General features: G+C 35.2%; 1 long non-coding RNA gene across 4 annotated transcripts in view; it reads right to left on the reverse strand.

The window, feature by feature from the left end:
* Positions 1-21,958, reverse strand: part of LOC129058066 (uncharacterized) — a 164,529-nt gene that overhangs the window by 43,537 nt on the left and 99,034 nt on the right. For 3 of the 4 annotated variants that reach the window (XR_008522894.1, XR_008522897.1, XR_008522896.1), the window contains exons 3-4: positions 17,790-17,868; positions 17,116-17,245 (exon numbers count right to left, since the gene is read on the reverse strand). This is a non-coding gene — a long non-coding RNA (uncharacterized LOC129058066). The remainder of the gene's footprint in view (positions 1-17,115; positions 17,246-17,789; positions 17,869-21,958) is intronic. The other variant, XR_008522895.1, reaches the window with a different exon arrangement.

Here is a 21,958-nt window from a genome sequence, read left to right on the forward strand (position 1 = left end):
TCTGGACATTTAGTGAGGACACCTGGACTAGAGAAATAAACTAGGAAGCCGTGGAAGGTGTTGTATCACATTAAAGAGTTTGAAAATTTTATCTTATGGGTAATGGGTACACTATGTAAGAATTTCAGTCAGGGAGGAGATATGCCAACAACTCTAACTGTAGCAATTTTGTCTCCAAGCTCCTTGGTTCCTGGAGTGTGGGAAATGAGCAGCCTACACCAGGATTCAAAGAAACCATGTCCTCCTTGTAATTTACTTAATATAGATAGGTTTTATAATAATAAATAAAATACAACCTAAATCAATGAAGTGATATACTATTTTATTGAGCAGAAGAATCAATATCATCAAGATGACAGTTTTAGCCCAAACAACTTATAAATTCAATGCAACTCTGATCAAAATTCCAACACTGATTTAACAGAAATTAACAACTTTGACATAAATTTCACACATATGAGTAAAAAGCCCAAACATTTTTAAGTAACCCTTAGGAGGGACTCACTCCGTCAGATAAGAATTGCTGTTAAATTACAATAATTGAAATTTGAGTATTGTTGCAAAGAATTAATATATCAAGAAACAGAATAGAGAACCTAGAAATTAATCCATATATATGTACATGAGGCACTCAACAGGTGAAGTAGGGGCTATTCAATAAATGGTGCTGAATAAGTGGTTAGGTCTATTAACGAATAAGTACAGGGTGATCATTATGTAGCAGGCATTGTAGTTTACACTATTATTTTATTTAATCTTCTAAATGATATATGAGGTAAAGACTATTATTAATCCCATCTCATCGATGAGGAAACTATTGTACACAGAAGGTAGGTAACTTGGACAAGGACACACTGCTAATAAGTGGCAGAATCAGCGTATCTCTATGATACAGGATAAAATTAAACCTCTACCTAATGCCATAAAGAAAAATAAATTTTATGTCAATTAAAGATGCAAAAATGAAAAGCTCATTTTAGAAGAAAATATTAGAAAATATTTTGGTGAACAATTTTTTTTTTTTTTTTAGAGATAGAGTCTCGCTCTGTCGCCCAGGCTGAAGTGCAGTGGCGCGATCTTGGCTCACTGCAAGCTCCACCTCCCAGGTTCACGCCATTCTCCTGCCTCAGCCTCCTGAGTAGCTGCGACTTCAGGCGCCCACCACCATGCCCAGCTAATTTTTTATATTTTTAGTAGAGACAGGTTTCACTGTGTTAACCAGGATGGTCTCAATCTCCTGACCTCATGATCTGCCTGCCTCGGCCTCCCAAAGTGCTGGGATTACAGGCATAAGCCACCACACCCAGCCGTGAACAATTTTTAAGAAAATATTTTGTTAACAAAAGATTTCTTTACCAAGATACAAAGGCACTGATCATTAAGAAAAAGATGGATTCATATGATGGCATTAAATACAAAAGCTTCTATACACCAACATCAAAATAAATGTATCAAATACATCACTAACACAGTAAAAAGGCATCCACAAACTGGGAAAAGATATTTATATGATCCCCAATTAGTATATACTAGGAAAGTCGTAGTCACATTTAAAAATAATTCAGTACCAGTTATAATTAATAATAATGACTCTTAACCCCCCTTAAAATTTTTCTTCCTAGTCTTCCCATCCCTTTCAGGAGCTCCCTGACTTCCCCACGATGCAGCAGAGGACATCAAGTCACCCTTAGCAAATTAGTGTTAGCTATTTTGAATATTGTGAATAAATATATTTATCAGTCACTCATGTGACTAATAGAGGAGATACTTAAGGTAACTGCATGTATGATATTTTATTACGTCAAAAAACAATAGAGATTGGTATAAAGACAATGTCAAAATATTAACATGGTAGGTTCACATTTATTATGTTTTTGTACATTTGAAATCCATTTAGTTAAAAAGATTTAAAAATAAATGAGAATTACATATTACCTATAAAAAATTAATACATGTTTCTAGGTTTTAACCCTGTAATCGGATTACCAAGGAAAAAAAAAAAAAAAAGCAACAAGCCATAGTTAAAACCCTGGTGTTCCAGAAAAGACTCCTCTCTTACTTTATTCCTCACCTCAGGGGCATCATTAACCTTTTTCTGCACAAACTCTTTTTCTCCTTTTTCCTTGAGTGAATTTACGTGTTTGGTTTTATGCCTGGCTTGTTTTCTCTGCTCACCCTGGAGAATTGATGTTTGAGATTGTCTTTGCTTCCTGAGGTTAACTCATCTACCTCCGGTATCCACTCTGTGCAACGTAGGCACAAATTCTGTGGTTCACCCTTTCACTAATTTGGCCCAAAAGGTGAGTTTAGGCAGCTGTTTTTGTCAGTTTTCTATTGCTATCCCCAAAACGTAGTGGTGGAAACAACACACATTTTAGTAATATATAACTCTGGGTTAGCAATTTATTTTGTGGTCAACTGTGTGGTTTTCTGCTGTCTGTGTCAGGGTCACTTATGTAACTGCAATGATACGGTGGATCAACTGCACATGGATGGTCTGAGATATCCTCATGTCTGGAGGCTGCAGCTGGCTGTCAGGTGGGCCATGTGTCTCCAGCAGACTGGCCTGGACTTTCTCACAAAGTGGCAGCTTTTCAAGAGATTAAGCTTCAATGTCTAAGCGTTCCTAAAGCCTGTGCTTGTCCCATCTGCCAAAGTAAGTCATGTGGTCAAGCTCAGAGTCCCATATTAAGGGGTAATATAGCAGAACAAAGACACAGGAATTCATGTGTGAATTGGATCTATTAACCTTTTAAAAGACAGTTGATTATGGTTTTTTATAAAGTCATTCCCTTTTCTGCTTTATTGTGCTAGTCGGTAAGAGGAAGGGTAAAGATGAAAGTGGGTAAATGAGTAAATCTGAGTAAATCTTTGATTTTTCACATGCATCATATTTCATTTTATGGGAAGTTTATTTAACACCAGTCAAGACCACTGCAAATTTGAATAGATCACTAAGCTAATTAACCAGAACATTCAGCTCTTTTAAAATCCTCATGCATTTGCAGAAATATCTGAACTTCATCATAAATGTCAGCACATCTATAGTTGAAATTTCGTATTTTTATCTGCAACTTGATACCCTATTTTAAGTTTATTTTTATGTAATGAATAAGATGGTCAAGTTAAGTATTTAAATCTTTAAGCTATAAAGAATTGTTTTCATTTTGCCTTTTTTTGTACTTTTAACCTGAATACCATAGATATTTCTTTGAAACTATATTGGTACTTTTAAGTTTTCATTTTTCATTTAATGTGAGAAAACTAACAACTGGCTTTTCAGCATCATATGTCAAATTACTAGAGATTTGATAGTTACACATAGATTTTAAAGAATGATGCCATTCTTCATTATAAATAATTTCTCTTAAGAGATCTCACTTTAGAAGTCTGAATGGGTTTCTACGACTTAAATTTGTATTACTCTTTTCATGTTTTATCCCTAAAAAACACAAAAGGGTAGTTTTATCCCTAAGTTTAGCAAATGCTATTTTGGTAACAGACCATAAAATATAGCTTTTAAGTCCTCTAAAATCGATACTCACATTCAACTGAAGCAGAAATTGTTTCTTTTTTATTTTTTTGAGTTGTTTTTTTCCTGACAACAGTGCCCTTAACTATTCAGCATTCACATCTGTGACTTATACACAGCTTGCTATTTCACCTCACATAAAAAGAAAGCCAAAATGCTGAAATCAGACTGTTCAGGACTTTGAAGGAACACAAGCAGGTTACTTCTTTCTAAACAGAAAGGAACCTCAGCACAATAGCCTGGCATTGCACATTGCCTGCTGATCTACAAGTTAGCCACATGTGAGGAACCAGTTGACCAAGACAAACTAAGGACACATACGGATGGATATGCTGTACATCATGTGTCCTGAGAGATTTGTTGCCAGTTATAGCATTTCTTTTAAAACATATGATGCTGGAGGATGTTATTATTTCTTCTGCACATATCTTGCAAATTACAATTTAAGCACTGAAAAGAGACCTGCATTGTAAATTTAATAGTTGATTTACATGTTCCAATGGAGAAATAAAAGAACAAATTCACTGATGTCTTAAATTAGCAGAACATTTCAATATCAATCATATTTTACTTTGAATTTCATGAAATAATATCTAGCAAATAGCCACATGTATTAAGTGAACATTCATATCCACTGTGAAGGCTACTAGAGGCATAATTTTCTGTTTCAAAGCACATAACAACTGACAGAGGGGAAAGTAGTACAGGCACCACCTCTTCCTTGGCAGGAGGCTAGCAACTTCCATCTAAAATTTGCTACGGAGATAATTGAAAGTTAATCCTAAGTATAAAACATTATCCCAAATTTAGGTATGTGGAAATAAGGATACAAATAACCTTTAGAATCTATTCTAAAGTTTACACAACCACAACAATATAAACATGGAATCTAGAGAAAGAAAAATAACATTACCCTTGTTCTGTTTTTATCAGATCACATAGAGTAGAGTGCTAAAGTGCAAAGAGAGGAGTGATGTAGATAGTGAAGGTGATGCTCAACAAGCCACTTATCTTATGAGTTGGAAATATTTTAATACACAACTAGAGATAGGGGCAGTAGCTCCAAAGGATATAACTCTAACCACCAAGTAAAAGTTAAAAATAGGAAGATTTTGAAGCCATATAAAATAAAAACTTCAACTCAAAAGAGTTACTAATAAAGCAAGCTGTTTATATGGCAGTCAATCTTCCATCACTGAGAATTTTTTAAAAAGTGGAAAGATTATTTGTAGACAAGATTGCTACACTGAGAAGGAGTTTAGGGTATAGAACTATAAGTATATTTTTAATAATAAGAAAATATTGCAGGCATTTTTTTAAAGTGGAGTTACTTTTGTTTTATGTTCTCTGAATTTAACAAAGAATACTACTTTTACATCAACCCATATGTAATGTGGATAATCAAATGTACTGGCAAAATAAAAAATAACTTTAAAACACATGAACATGTGCTCATATTAAAGAAATGTCTCTTGGGAATACAAATAAAATTACATTATTAGAAATTATCTCCTGTTGCTGTTCCCTAATTTCTAGGTAACATTCCTCAGACCCTGAATCTCTCCTCAAGCTTAGCTCAACTTTGGACCTTGAACCAGCTTGGTTCAAATTGTCAGTTACCAATAAACCTTAGATTTTCTTTCATGGATTAACTGCTTCTTCCTTTATTAACAGAGCAATCCTATTATGTCAAACCAGACTTGTTCCAGATGGAATGATATATTCTAGATATCCTAAAAAGTCATAAATGTTAAAATGAAAACAATAAAATAAATTGGACCTCATCTGAAATGACCTCTTTATTTTACAGATGCTTTTGGGTGAATCCAACATACCAGAGGTGACCATAGAAAGCTTATCCTCTGGGTAAGATTCTGAGATTGGATTACTCACCCACTGTATTAGTTTTCAGAAAAACAGAACCACATATATATATATAAATTAAGGGAGAGAGAGAGAGAGACAGAGAGAGAGAGAGACCAACCTAAGTTTTACATATGGGGCAGAGAGACAGACTTATTATAAGGAATTGGTTCATGTGATTATGGAAACAGTCTAGTTCCAAGGATATGCAGAATAAGTCAGTAAGTTAGAGAACCAGGATAGCCAATGATTTAGTCCTAGTCTGAGTCTGAAGGCCTGAAAACCAGGAGAGCCAATTTTGTAGTTTCCATCTGAAGGCTGGCAGTCTTGAGACCCAAGGAGAGTTGATATTTTAGTTAGAGTCCAAAGGCAGAAAAAAAAATTCCCAGTTCTAAGGGCAGTCAGGCAGGAAGAATTCTGTCTTAACTGGGAAACTGTTATCCTTTTTGTTCTATCCGGGCCCTCAACTAATTGGAAAAGGCCTATGCACATTACAGAGGATCATCTATTCTACTCAGTTTACAAATTTAAATGTTTATATATCATCTAAAAACACCTCCACAGAAACACTTAGAATAATGTTTAACCAAATATTTGGGCAGCTCATGGCTTGGTAAAATCGACACATAAAAAACATCACACCTGCCATATGGTAATAAGGAACCATTTTTTGTTTTGTTTTGTTTTAAGTGGAGTTGCAATCATTCCTGGAATATAGTAGCTTTAGAGTAAATAAGATTCTTGTTTTTGATGAATTGGGATGGTACACAGGTGGAAATGTGATAGCTTACCCAATATCCGTATTGTGTGAGGGATATAGTGGCAATGATACTATTAGAAATGTGTAACTGTTAAGTGTAATTGATTCACTGAACAAATAAACAGACAGCCTGAAATTAGCCAACCACCATCTAGGGTCAGGTTTGGAAGCCAAAAGTCCTCTATGGTGGTGTTTTTTTAAAAAAGCTTCATCTTCAGCAAGGAAACAGTAGATGAGTCTGAAAACTAGGCCAAGATTTGGTTGTGACTATAGCAGAATTGCAGAGAAATTTTAAATTAATAACCCTATCAACTTTCCTCTGCTGACATCAAAGCACTAATAAGAACCACTATAACATCTGGTTGATGCACTTAAGAGCTTTGATTCTCTGATTCCCTGGAACCCTCTGATCCTGCTGAAGTTGCCAACTATACTCTTGATAGAAGATAGCACGCTCCCTTGCCTGGAAATGATACAGAAGCTTTAGGTAGAATACATTTTGCAAGAATATATTTCTCCCGCTTAAGAAGTATCCTTCATGGCTTCTAAGCACCTAACTAGGTCTTTTCCAGTTGAGAAAGAAAGGGCTGCCCCAGCTTTGATAAAAAATAAATTATTTGCCAAAAAGCCTCAGTGAAAACAGCTAAGGATTAGAGCTTAGGAGTGACAGATTGGCTTAATGAAAGAGTGGATAAGACTTGGGTTTTTAAAAAATTGTTTCTTTATCCAGTATTAACTCTAAACAATTACCTGCAGACACTCCAATCTGAGAAATATGGTAATGACAAGCTTAGACATTCACTGATGAGGATTGTGTTATTCAACCAAAGAAGAGAATCTAGAGCAGCAGAGCCATCTAAGCATGAACAGATTCTAGATCAGGTGCTAGAGAAAGAAGATGACTTTCCATTGCAGCCTTAGTACCAATTACAGCAGGGTGACTGTAGTTTTTCTCACCAACCCTGTGATTTTAAATGTTTGTTTTTTTAAAAAAAGTAACCAGGTACCACTTTTAAGAAACAGTAACTAGATGTAGTTAATATAAGACGTAAATATGCAGAAAACAGAAACTGGACCCCTTCCTTACACCTTATACAAAAATTTATTCAAGATGGATTAAAGATTTAAAAGTAAAACTTAAAACCATAAAAACCCTAGAAGAAAACCTAGGTAATACCATTCAGGACATAGGCATGGGCAAAGACTTCATGACTAAAACACCAAAAGCAATTGCAACAAAAGCCAAAATTGACAAATGGGATTGAATCAAACTAAAGAGCTTCTGCACAGCAAAATAAACTATATCATCAGAGTTGAACAGGCAACCTACAGAATGGGAGAAAATTTTCACAAGCTATCCATCCAACAAAGGTCTAATATCTAGAGTCTACAAGGAACTTAAACAAATTTACAAGAAAAAAAAACCATCAAAAAGTGGGAAAAAGATATGAATAGACACTTCTCAAATGAAGATACTGATGTGTCTGACAAACATAGGAAAAAAAAGCTCATCATCACTGATCATTAGAGAACTGCAAGTCAAAACCATAATGAGATCCATCTCACACCAGTTAGAATGGTGATCATTAAAAAATCAGGGAACGATAGATGCTGGCGAGGGTATGGAGAAATAAGAATGCTTTTACACTGTTGGTGGGAGTGTAAATTAGTTCAACCATTGTAGAAGACAGTGTGGTGATTCCTCAAGGATCTAGAACCAGAAATAACATTTGACCCAGCAATCTCATTACTGGGTATATACCCAAAGGATTATAAATCATTCCAGTACAAAGACACATGCACACGTATGTTTACTGCAGCACTATTTACAATAGCAAAGACTTGGAACCAACCCAAATGCCCATCAGTGATAGACTGGATAAAAAAAATGTGGCACATATACATCATGGAATACTATGCATCCATAAAAAAGGATGAGTTCATGTCCTTTGCAGGGATGTGGATGAAGCTGGAAGCCATCATTTTCAGCAAACTAACACAGGAACAGAAAACCAAACACTGTATGTTCTCACTCATAAGTGGGAGCTGAACAATGAGAACATATGGACACAGGGAGGGGAACATCACACACCAGGGCCTGTCAGTGGGTGGGGGTCAAGGAGAGGGAGAGCATTAGGACAAATACATAATGCATGTGGGGCTTAAAACCTAGATGACAGGTTGATAGGTGCAGCAAACCACCATGGCACATGTATACCTATGTAACAAACCCGCATGTTCTGCACATGTATCCCAGAACTCAAAGTAAAATTAAAAAAAAATAAAAGATGTAAATAGATCTGAGCAGTAGAAAGGCTAGACTATAGTCGATATTCTCAGGGGTCCACTTACCTCAAACCTTACCACAATCAGTGTGATCTGGACAAATCCTAGTTTAAAATGTCTGCATCTCTGTGATTAAGGCATGTTTCTGAAACTAGGGAAGGCCACTTTCTGGAAATGCAAAGGAATCACCACTACCAGAAGCAAACTCAACAAATGATTCCTGGGAGGTGGTTATAAATGTCTAATTATCCTCACCACTCAGGTGAGATATTCTTTTACTTTTTATAAGCTTTACTAAGGTGTAATTTACAGAACTATTTTATATAGAAAGATATAAATCATCTATTTAAAGTATGCAGTTTAAAGTTTATAATTTGAAAATTTTTGTTATAATCACAGATATGTGTAACCATCACTATAGTCAATTTTAGGACATTTTCAGCAACTCAAAAATTATACTAGTTAGCTGTCATTCTCCAGTCTCCCAATCTACATGCCAGCTCTAAGAAATCACTAATTTACTTTCTGTCTCTATATATTTGCCTATTCTGGACATTTCCTATAAATTGAATCATATAATATGTCATTTTTGTGATTTACTTCTTTCACTTAGCATTAATGTCTCAAGATTCGTCCATGTTGTAGCATGTATCAGCACTTCATTCCTTATTATGGCTGGATAATATTTGTCTTTCATTTTACTTTTTGTTTCTATTTATCTCACGTCTTTTTGTTCGATGCTGCTTTCATTGTTTTATTTTGATTGTTAATATTTTCTAATGCGATCATTAAATTTATTTAATAACATCTTTAGGACAACTTTTGACTTATTTCTTTAGTGATTGTTCTACAGCTTATTATATACAGTTGAATTTTGCACATGGGTTTGAACTACACAAGTCCACTTATACAAGTATTTATGACTGCCTCTTCTACCTCCCCTTTCACCTCTTCCTTCTCTACCATCCCTGAGACAGCAAGAACAACCCCTCCTCTTCCTCCTTCTCCTTAGCCTACTCAATGTCAAGATGTCAAAGATGAAGACATTTATGATGATCCTCTTCAACTTAATGAATAGTAATATTTTTCTTCCTTATAATTTTCTTAATAACATTTTCTTTTATCTAGCTTACTTAATTGTAAAAATATAGTACTGTTTATGTTATCAATAAGGCTTCCAGTCAACACTAGGCTATTAGTTAAGTTTTCAGGGAGTAAAAATTATAGGGGATTTTTTATTGCATGTGGAGTCAGCACCCCTAACCCCTACATTGTTCAAGGGTCAGCAGTACATGTTAATGTGTCAGAACCAGCTTCAGATGTGTACGAACTTAATTCCAGTGAGATATACAAATGTTACACCTACATAGCTCTATTCCCTTCCCCCCTCTTATAGTATTATTTGTTGTATATCTTACATCTATAAATATTGCAAACCCAGTGATAGAATGTTATAAATATTAATTTACATAACTTTATGTCTTTAAAAGAAACTAAAAGGAGACCAAGTATATATTTATAGCTTTTGTTATATCAACCTTTCTATTTATCATTTCTCCATTTGTTCTGGTAGATTCAAGTTACCATCTGCTAGCGTTTATTTACTCCAAAACAAATCCATTCCCATTCACCATTTTTCTGCTGTTTTTATCAAATGTATTGCATTTCCATACATTATAGGCACAATAATAGATACATACATATTGTTTTATACAATTGCTTTCTAAGTAATGAAAAAGAAAAATATGCATTTATACTGTCTTTTGTAAGTGCATAATTATCTTCACTAATGCTTTTGTTTTTTCAAGTGATCATCTAAGGCCACTTACTTTCAAGCTAAAGAACTTCCTTTAGTACTTCTTGTAAGATGAGTCTGATAACAACAAATTCTCTCCATTTTTTTTTATCTCCAAATGTCTATTTTTTCTTAATTTTTGAAAGATAGCTGTGCTAAGTATAGGCTTCCTGGTTGATAGTCTTTTTCATCCAAGTGCTTTGAATATGTTATCCCACTTTTGGCTGGTCTTCATTTTTTTCTGATGAGAAGTTAGCTATTAATGTTAATGGTCTATCTTTGTAAGCGACAAATTGTTTTTCTCTTGCTGCCTTCAAGATTTTCTCCTTGCCTTTGGCTTCTAGCATTTTTACTGTCACATTTCTGTTTGTAGCTCTCTGTGTTTATCCTGCTAAGAGTTCACTGAACTTCCCGGATGTGTGGATTCTTGTTTTTCAGTAAATTTTGGAAGTTTTAAGCTATTATTTTTTTGAATATTTTTTCCTTCTTTGTCTCCTGATATTCTTAATATGCATATATTGGTATGTTTAACAGTATTCAACGCTTCTCTGAGGATCTGTTTATTTTTCTTCTTTTCTTTCCTCTGTGTTTTGAACTTGCATAATCTCTATCAATCTATCTTCAAGCTCAATAATTCTTTCTTTTGTCAATTTATGTCACCAAATTCAATGACACAATGTTATAAATATTAAGCACCACTAGTTAATTTTTCATTTCAGTTATTGTACTCTTCAGCTCCAGCATTTTATTTCCATTTGGTTCTTTTTATAAATCATTTTTATCTCTTTATTTTTATTCTCTATTTTATACCACATTGTCTTCATAGCTTCTTCTATTTATCATTTTTTAAATTTCTTTGAACATATTCATAATGATTACTTTGAAATCTTTGTGTGTTAAAATCTGACATCTGGTTACTCTCACAGGTAGTTTTAAATGCTTGCTTTTTTTGGTGTTTGAGTCATACTTTTCTGTTTCTTTTTATGTCTCAAATTTTTTTGTTGAAAACTGGGCATTTTAAATAAATTATAACAACACTAGGTACTGGCCATCCCTCTTCAGAACTTATTACTGCTATTTGCTTATTAATTTGTTTAATGACTGTCTAGATTATTTTTGTGAAATACCCTGGAACATAAACTGTTCCACAGATAAAAATCAAATCTGGGCTCCTTTGAGAGGTAGTTCCGGAGGCCAGTGGTTAAGATTTGTTCTGACTCAGGTGGATTCCAGCTGCTATTTCCTAGGTTCTGTCAGGCAAACTAACTGGCCTGCAGTCTAACATATAGGTCTGATGAATCTACCAACTCCTTCCAATTGCCTTTCACAATTACCTCCACTGTTTCTGAGAGCACTTTTAGGCTTGAATTTCTTCAGCCTGGGTTACACATAAAGCGAGTTCCTTGGGGAAGAGATTAGTAGTTATTAGTTTTATGCTTTGCTTCTCTCCAGGCAAAATATCTGAGCTATGTCTCTGGATCTGGGAGTAGAGACAATGGTGCACTTCTCTATGAGTGACAGCCACCACTTTAGGAGCTAAGTGCTTCATTAGGGTTGAGAAGGCATGTAGCAGCAGCCTTATATCTTGTCAGATTGCCTCTTCCATGGTGGGGCCACCACTTTATGAATCTGAGTCATGGAGACTGAGTCTTCAGTATTTTCAATGGCTCCCTGCCTAAAGCATAACCTCTATACCATGAGTGGAGGTGGGCAGGAGAAGGGATTTCCTGCTTCTCAGGAACTCTCATTGAGAACTTAGGCTCAAGGGCAGGTAACTGGGGGAAGGATGAACCACCCTACCTCTCCAGAGATGAAAGCCCTCTTACAGTCCCACCAACACTAGTTCAACCATTGTGGAAGACAGTGTGGCGATTCCTCAGGGCTCTAGAACTAGAAATACCACTTGACCCAGCAATCCCATTACTGGGTATACACCCAAAGGATTACAAATCATTCTGCTATAAAGACACATGCACACGTATGTTTACTGCAGCACTATTTACAACAGCAAAGACTTGGAACCAACCCAAATGTCCATCAATGATAGACTGGATTAAGAAAATGTGGCAGTGGGGTGTTAAAGTCTCCCATTATTAATGTGTGGGAGTCTAAGTCTCTTTGTAGGTCACTCAGGACTTGCTTTATGAATCTGGGTGCTCCTGTATTGGGTGCATATATATTTAGGATAGTTAGCTCTTCTTGTTGAATTAATCCCTTTACCATTATGTAATGGCCTTCTTTGTCTCTTTTGATCTTTGTTGGTTTAAAGTCTGTTTTATCAGAGACTAGGATTGCAACCCCTGCCATTTTTTGTTTTCCATTTGCTTGGTAGATCTTCCTCCATCCTTTTATTTTGAGCCTATGTGTGTCTCTGCACGTGAGATGGGTTTCCTGAATACAGCACACTGATGGGTCTTGAGTCTTTATCCAGTTTGCCAGTCTGTGTCTTTTAATTGGAGCATTTAGTCCATTTACATTTAAAGTTAATATTGTTATGTGTGAATTTGATCCTGTCATTATGATGTTAGCTGGATATTTTGCTCGTTAGTTGATGCAGTCTCTTCCTAGTCTCGATGTTCTTTACATTTCGGTATGATTTTGAAGTGGTTGGTACCGGTTGTGCCTTTCCATGTTTAGCGCTTCCTTCAGGAGCTCTTTTAGGGCAGGCCTGGTGGTGACAAAATCTCTCAGCATTTGCTTGTCTGTAAAGTATTTTATTTCTCCTTCATTTATGAAGCTTAGTTTGGCAGGATATGAAATTCTGGGTTGAAAATTCTTTTCTTTAAGAATGTTGAATATTGGCCCCCACTCTCTTCTGGCTTGTAGGGTTTCTGCCGAGAGATCCGCTGTTAGTCTGATGGGCTTCCCTTTGATGGTAACCCGACCTTTCTCTCTGGCTGCCCTTAACATTTTTTCCTTCATTTCAACTTTGGTGAATCTGACAATTATGTGTCTTGGAGTTGCTCTTCTCGAGGAGTATCTTTGTGGCATTCTCTGTATTTCCTGAATCTGAATGTTGGCCTGCCTTGCTAGATTGGGGAAGTTCTCCTGGATAATATCCTGCAGAGTGTTTTCCAACTTGGTTCCATTCTCCCCGTCACTTTCAGGTACACCAATCAGACGTAGATTTGGTCTTTTCACATAGTCCCACATTTCTTGGAGGCTTTGCTCGTTTCTTTTCATTCTTTTTTCTCTAAACTTCCCTTCTCGCTTCATTTCATTCATTTCATCTTCCAGGGCTGATACCCTTTCTTCCATTTGATCGCATCGGCTCCTGAGGCTTCTGCATTCTTCACGTGCCACATATCTACAAGTATCTGATCTTTGACAAACCTGACAAAAACAAGAAATGGGGAAAGGATTCCCTATTTAATAAATGGTGCTGGGAAAACTGGCTAGCCATATGTAGAAAGCTGAAACTGGATCCCTTCCTTACACCTTATACAAAAATCAATTCAAGATGGATTAAAGACTTAAATGTTAGACCTAAAACCGTAAAAACCCTAGAAGAAAACCTAGGTATTACCATTCAGGACATAGGCATGGGCAAGGACTTCATGTCTAAAACACCAAAAGCAATGGCAACAAAAGCCAAAATTGACAAATGGGATCTAATTAAACTAAAGAGCTTCTGCACAGCAAAAGAAACTACCATCAGAGTGAACAGGCAACCTACAAAATGGGAGAAAATTTTCGCAACCTACTCATCTGACAAAGGGCTAATATCCAGAATCTACAATGAACTCCAACAAATTTACAAGAAAAAAACAAACAATCCCATCAAAAAGTGGGCAAAGGACATGAACAGACACTTCTCAAAAGAAGACATTTATGCAGCCAAAAAACACATGAAAAAATGCTCACCATCACTGGCCATCAGAGAAATGCAAATCAAAACCACAATGAGATACCATCTCACACCAGTTAGAATGGCAATCATTAAAAAGTCAGGAAACAACAGGTGCTGGAGAGGATGTGGAGAAATAGGAACACTTTTACACTGTTGGTGGGACTGTAAACTAGTTCAACCCTTGTGGAAGTCAGTGTGGCGATTCCTCAGGGATCTAGAACTAGAAATTCCATTCGACCCAGCCATCCCATTACTGGGTATATACCCAAAGGACTATAAATCATGCTGCTATAAAGACACATGCACACGTATGTTTATTGCGGCATTATTCACAATAGCAAAGACTTGGAACCAACCCAAATGTCCAACAATGATAGACTGGATTAAGAAAATGTGGCACATATACACCATGGAATACTATGCAGCCATCAAAAATGATGAGTTCACGTCCTTTGTAGGGACATGGATGAAATTGGAAATCATCATTCTCAGTAAACTATCGCAAGAACAAAAAACCAAACACCGCATATTCTCACTCATAGGTGGGAATTGAACAATGAGAACACATGGACACAGGAAGGGGAACATCACACTCTGGGGACTGTTGTGGGGTGGGGGGAGGGGGGAGGGATAGCATTGGGAGATATACCTAATGCTAGATGACGAGTTGGTGGGTGCAGCGCACCAGCATGGCACATGTATACATATGTAACTTACCTGCACATTGCGCACATGTACCATAAAACCTAAAGTATAATAATAATAATAATAATAATAATAATAAAAGAAAAAAAAAAAAGAAAATGTGGCACATATACACCATGGAATACTATGCAGCCATAAAAAATGATGAGTTCATGTCCTTTGTAGGGACATGGATGAAGCTGGAAACCATCATCCTCAGCAAACTATCACAAGGACAAAAATCAAACACCGTATGTTCTCACTCATAGGTGGGAATTGAACAATGAGAACACTTGGACACAGGAAGAGGAACATCACACACCGGGGCTTGTTGTGGGTAGGGGGAGTGGGGAGGGATAGCATTAGGAGATATACCTAATGTAAATGACGAGTTAATGGATGCAGTACACCAACATGGCACATGTATACATATGTAACAAACCTGCACGTTGTACACATATACCCTAGAACTTAAAGTATAATAACAAAAAAAAATACATATATATATATATATAAAAAAAATAAAAAAAGAAACAAAGCCCTCTTATTGGGAGCTGAGATGAGAAGGAGACCTGTGTTTTTGGCTGAAATAGTCTGGAGTAGTTTCTTTCTTGATGATTTGGGAGAAGGGAGGAAGAGAGTAAGTCTCTATACAAATACCAGATTCTCACCGTTCTTACCAATTTTTAGTAGATTTTAATTGGTAAATATTTATTTTCTCTAATCCTTTGGGATCATTTCCCAAAGACTTAAAAGAGTGGGTTTTAAATAAATAATTTTTACCAGTTTCACTTGGGAACGGGTCCACAAAACTCACATTGTCATACTGGAAGTATACCCTCCAAGTGGTATACTTCTGAGGCATGTGTTCCATACCAATTTCTGATACAGGTCTAACTGACCACAGGGTTAGTACACTTTAACTGCCACCTTCTGTTAGCTGCTTTCCCTACCCGGCATCACTTCTGTACTCTTCTATTAATGTACTTTGAAACCCTCGAATAAACTCCTTGCTCCTGAATCCTTATCTCAGAGTTGGCATTTGAATGATGCTAACCTGAGATCTCAAAAATAATCTTTAATCTTTTGACTTCTGCAATTAAATACTTAGATATATAGAGATTGATTGAATAGTGGGTAGAATACAATATGAGAACCTGGAAAGGGGATGGGATCCAGAACACAGGTGCTAAGATTAGGTTTATATAACAGAAGGGATACTTCCTCCCTTAAAGCAGGACAGCAGGAGGAAGAAAGAGAGAATGGATGCAAATGCAAGCATATGTATGCATTTGGTAGCAAGATTTTCACTATTGAGATGACTTTCCACTAGAATCTTTATACTACCTCATGTCCTTTAGCTTCACAGAATGCCTAAACACCCTAAAGATATGCTTGCTTGCTAAAATACACAAATGATGAGCCTAAGGCTTCCTTTCCTTTAAAGCCCCTTTGGATGCCACTGCTGAAGTTTGCCTGAGACTTCTCTTCATTATTGTACTCAAGTCTAATTTAGCATGAGTGTCTCATTTATTGTTTCAATATGTTAGTATACACAATAGGACTATGATCCAATCTTTTAGAACTGAGAACTCTTTCTCCTCCTTTGGATGCCCTTCTATCTCTGCACTGATCCATCAGCATTGATTTTAAAGATGAACTCTCAAAGGACTAATTTACTTATATTTCTTATGTGAAGTTTCCTGCTGTAAATCTACATACTCACTGAAAATCTGATGAAAAAGACAGGTCCTGGAGAGGTTAAGAAAAGGGAGAGCATATTCAGTTAGAGATGCTGAATATATTCTTCCTTTTAAAAACCAAATCTTTCTTTCTTCAAGAAAGACTCAATACATAAGATAGATGTGGACTTTAAAATGGACCTTGAATGATGAGCAAAGCAAGCAAAAAGCTGAAAGCGTGGTTTAGGTCAAAGGAAATGACAAATCACAAAGCACTAAATATGTTTGAGGAATTACAAGTTTAACAAGATAGATTTCATAAAGTTTAAAGAGAAAATTCAGAGAGATAGGTTTGAAACATGTTATGAAAGGCCTTAACAAAACAGTGTGCTTAATTTGATAGACAATGGAGGAGTATAAAAAAGTTAATTAGAAGTTTGTCTTATTTAAGCGAGGCTTTAACAAACGCTATACAAAATTATGTAGTTTTGTCTACATTCTTTGTAATACCTACTGTATAACTGTGACCATTAATTTAGACATGGAGTTTTTCATACAGTCATCTTGGAATCTGTGTATTCTTTTTACTTCGTAATACCCCAAAACTAATTATGATAACAGGCAACACATTTTCGGATACTATTATCATTTCTGTTTCCTCACCATGTTTAGTTAGTCCTGAAAGCATGCCTGCCTATTTTATGTGAAGTGCTTTTCTTCCTTTCGTTATTCAGCCTCCAGTTCGGAACTCTGGTATTATCTTTCTGCTTGGATGAATATCCGTGTGTAGCTGCTTTAAAAAAAAGAGAGAGAGAGAGAGAAACCATACTGATACCTAATGGAGAGACTGCATTCTTGAATTTCATTATTAGAGATATAACCACCAAATTGACTTTAAATGTGAGATGCAGGTGTCCACAAATGTAACTTTCCAAGTTGTAATCAAAATTTTACATTTAACTTACTATTGCCTCTCTATACAAAATTCATTTTTGCGGTTTTTATATATGCTTTATCCTCACAATAATTTGGTTAAAATATATAAAAATATATAATATTATATATATCCAACTATGTGAACATATATTTGGATATAATATTTGGTATGTATATTTGGTAAAAAATATGAAGATATATTTTGTAAATATATATATGTGTGTGTATATATATATGTATATATGGGGCTATACCTAATAAATACATTGTCCTGCCCATTTTACCAAAATAAACACAACATTTTATACATATATATATATGTATATAGAGAGAGAAAGAGAGAGCGAGAGAGACAGAGACAGAGACAGAGAGAGATCCTTGTGAAATAGTAGAAAATGCACCTGATTTGGAAGCTCAAAATCTGTGTTCAAATTTCAGTTCTCGAAGTTGAATAATTGATCTCTTGAGCTTTTAGAGTGTCTGTATGTCGGCAAAAGAAAGATATCATGAGAATTATATATAAGACATGCCAACTATATGCATATGTTAAATATAATATATTGTATAATTACATATATAATTATATAATGGAAATAAAGATGTTTAGAATAATTCTTGTAATATTAGCAGGTAACTAAAGAATAATGATACTTTGACATTTTTGTCTTCAGCATAATTGCAATCATTTGAGTCTGCCACTATATTTTACCCATTTTAATTCTGAAACATAATAAATATTTCACATTCATCAAGAATACCAGACATACTAGATAAAAAACTATGGTCAGCAAAAAAGACGTTTCTCATATTTAAGTGGCTATGAATACTTGGAGGTGTGAGATCTGCCATAAATTCTAATTTCAGTTCTGTCACTTGGTTCATAATACATGCAATCTATATCAATACATAATATCTATATCAATCTATTTTCTACTTCAATATTTAAAAATCCAAAGTTAAAAGTTGGCCCTAAAATGAAAGTCATGTTTCATATAACCATAATATTACCTAATAGAAAAACATTACTAAGTGGAGGCATAGAAATATTTGAATTCTGTTTCAGTCGTTACAGTAATAAATTGTAAATGCAAACCACTTACTCTGTTCTTATCTGTAAAACAGAAAAGAGGACATCTACATATGCTCAAGGTCTAAAATTCTGTGGTTTTATAATCTTCTAATTCTATTAATTTCCTAATAAATAATTTAAAATATAAACTAGTTTCAAAATACTTATGTTTCAAATAATGCAGGAAGCATTTCAGTTTTCTACATTCATCAAAGATGAGGCTTACCTTTCTTGGGCTGTCATCATATTTCAGATATGGCATGTCATATTCAACAACTTAAAAGATGGCTGGGCGTGATGGTTCACACCTGTAATCCCAGCACTTTGGGAGGCCAAGGAGGGCAGATCATGAGGTCAGGAGTTCGAGACCAGCCTGTTCAACATGGCAAAACCCCATCTCTACTAAAAATACAAAAATTAGCCAGGTGTGGTGGCATGTGCCTGTAATCCCAGCTACTCAGGAGGCTGAGGCAGGAGAATCGCTTGAACCTAAGAGGCGTAGGTTGCAGTGAGTCGAGATCATGCCACTGCACTCCAGCCTGGGCAACAGAGCGAGACTCCGTCTCAAAAAACAAAAAACAAACAACAACAACAAAACTTAAAGACTAGAGGGGTTAAAATATGGAAGGAAATGATATGTTTTAAAGAAAAAGACAAAATAATAAACAAATGCATTTAATATCCACTTTATGAGTAGAAGAGAAGACTTGTCTATTTTCTAGTGAAGAAATGGTCACTGTGAGCAAAGCTTCTTTCATTCCACATTGCCTTTCTCAAGATTTGTATCATTACATGTTTGCAATGCACTGTAATGTCGCAGTCATTGTTATGAATAATTACAAAGTGAGATGTGTATTTTATGAGACTGTTCCAGAGAATGAATCAGTGGGGGAAATTAAAAATAAAAGAACCTAGATGGTTTCACAGCAGAAAGTCATAGTTACCTATGCTCCTCTTCAGCTTTTATTATAAAATGTTTTTAGTGCTCAGAACCTCAGCTTTAATGATGTTTATTTATTTCCCCATTTTTCACAATGTGACCAAAAACTGCACCATCATTAACAAATCATTGATTCCACGTCCCCTTCTCTGACTCACTCTTTTCTATTTTTCCAGCACACTTAATCAAACTTCTCAATTATAACACCATTGAGAAGCTTCATGCACTTGCCCCTCTCCCATAATCCTTGGTGTGTTTTCAGCTTGCTTCTTTTCCTGCTTAAGTTCCAGAGACAATCATTAAAATCATTTTGTTATCAATGTCTTTAATTTCTATGTCCCTCTCTCCAACCCTTCTCGCATGTTGGTCAAGATCCTACTGATTTCCTTTGAGCTTACATCCTGCCAGTTGAGGGTTGTTAGATAAAATCACATAGATTGGCATTATATATTCATAATAGTATTAATTGAGTAGTCAACAATGTCCATCAATCTTACTCTATTTTCATATGGTGCTAAAATATTTATATCAATGACTTTTTAATGCATTTTCCATACTAATCAAACCTCTCACTCCCTTCATCTTTTCATCACACTTTTTAGCTGATGACCTCAATTATTATTTTGTAAAATCTTGAAGCCATCAGATAAGAACTCATCTCATCACCAGACTTCAAACTTAACCTGAACAGTCACCAATACTCTCTTTATTCACTCTTTTTATAATGGATGTCAGAGTTTGGTTTCCCTTCTTCTATAATCCTAGCACTCTCATTGTATTTGGGATCCTATCTTACTCATTTTTTAGTCACATCCATTGACTATATCTTCCCTTTCTACACATTGTTGTCCGTGAGTATTCAAACATTCTCTGGCATCTCTCATATTAAAGAAAAATAAATCTCTCCTTGAATCCCATATTACTTTCCATATGCTATAATATTTTCTTTTTCATTTCAAGTCAAATTTATTTGGAAGAATCTTTATATATGCTACTTTATCTCCTAAGCCCATGTTGAATCTGAACTGACTCTCCATCTGGCTTCTACCTTTGCCATTATATCAAAACTGCTCCTACCAAAGACACCAAAAATATGTTCTTCCCACCCCAACCTTTCTTGAATAATTGGATAATTCCTATTCAAGTCTCATATTTTGTTTCCTCAATGACACCTTAATAATTAATTAAATTATGCTGTCACAGTACTCCGTATTTATTCTTCTTAGCATTTATCAACATAGATTATAATTCAATACTTATTTTGTTGTTGCTCAAAGGCACATCACTCTATGATGGTACAATTAAATAAAAATTCTGACCAAGAAGCATTACTGAGTACTGAGAGTAACACTATCAATACACAGCAAAACTTATCAAAAGAAATCTGCTTATTGCAACTCCTCCCCTAAAGATTCATTCAACAGTGTGATGGCTCTAATCTCTTTTTCAATTTTCTCTGCCTAAAAGAATCTGAATTGTACCTCCAGCTAATCAACTATCCTCTTCATTTCTTACTCAATTATCTTGCTACCTCTTTATTATATATAGAAATCTAGTCTTTTTCAGCAGCATTAAAAAAATGTCTTCTAAGAAGGATAGAGACCTTGTATCCTTCTATAAATGGGAAAGGGTTATAAACTCTTCAGTAATGTTTAATTTATAACCTTTACTACTTACTTAGTCCCTATCTTTCTTAGGTCTCTTACCTATAATTGAGGGAGTGAATGAGTGAATAAATGTTTGAAAAAGAAATTGGTAATGACATCGTGATTCACTGAGAATATGCCCAGAAAGAAGAATGAAAATTGTTAGAATGAAATATTTGTGTTATTTTAAGGTTTTGAAACTCTGCCCTTTCTTTTAGAGGTCTAAGTCATTAGATCCCAATATCTTTTTTTAATTTTTATATGGTAGAGATCTAGGAAGAACATAATTGTGATATGTCATATAATTACTTGCTGATTTGATGTGCCATTTTAATTAATTTGGGGTTAACTTCCCATACTATAGGATAAAATGATGGGGTTCATGTTATCTCTTTAATTTTCCCATTACTCTGGGGAGGAGAAGAGAGAGTACTTAAGCTTTTCATATTAAAGTTTCTAAGCTGATAAAAATTCAAGGTTAGCACAGATTTTGTGTGGTTCAAGTAAGACACACAATATCTGAGGAATATTTAGGCCATCAAATATATTTTTAGAACTGTCTCAGAGTTTTTTTTTTTTTCTCTGACAAAATAATACAGTTTCCAGGAAACCATTGAAAGACTATTTTTTTAGTTAGTTTCATGATTAGAATATTTTAAAAACCATCAGTACTTATTTTTTACTGAAACATTTCTCTATTCAAAACAAGAAGATGCACTCTGACTCAATATCAAACTCAAAATCATTACTGTTTATATCCAAGATTATCAAGTGGCTAAACTTATATCTGCCTGCTGTTTGTCAACACTTCCTCCTCATCTGGCCAAGTGCACAGTGACTTTGTTTGACATCATTTGGCACACGAATTCTCCCAGTTTAATTCTTCAGGCCAGCACAGTTGCAAGTTTCTTTAGT

This window comes from Pongo abelii, chromosome 11 (assembly GCF_028885655.2).
Source record: "Pongo abelii isolate AG06213 chromosome 11, NHGRI_mPonAbe1-v2.0_pri, whole genome shotgun sequence".
NCBI lineage: Eukaryota > Metazoa > Chordata > Mammalia > Primates > Hominidae > Pongo > Pongo abelii.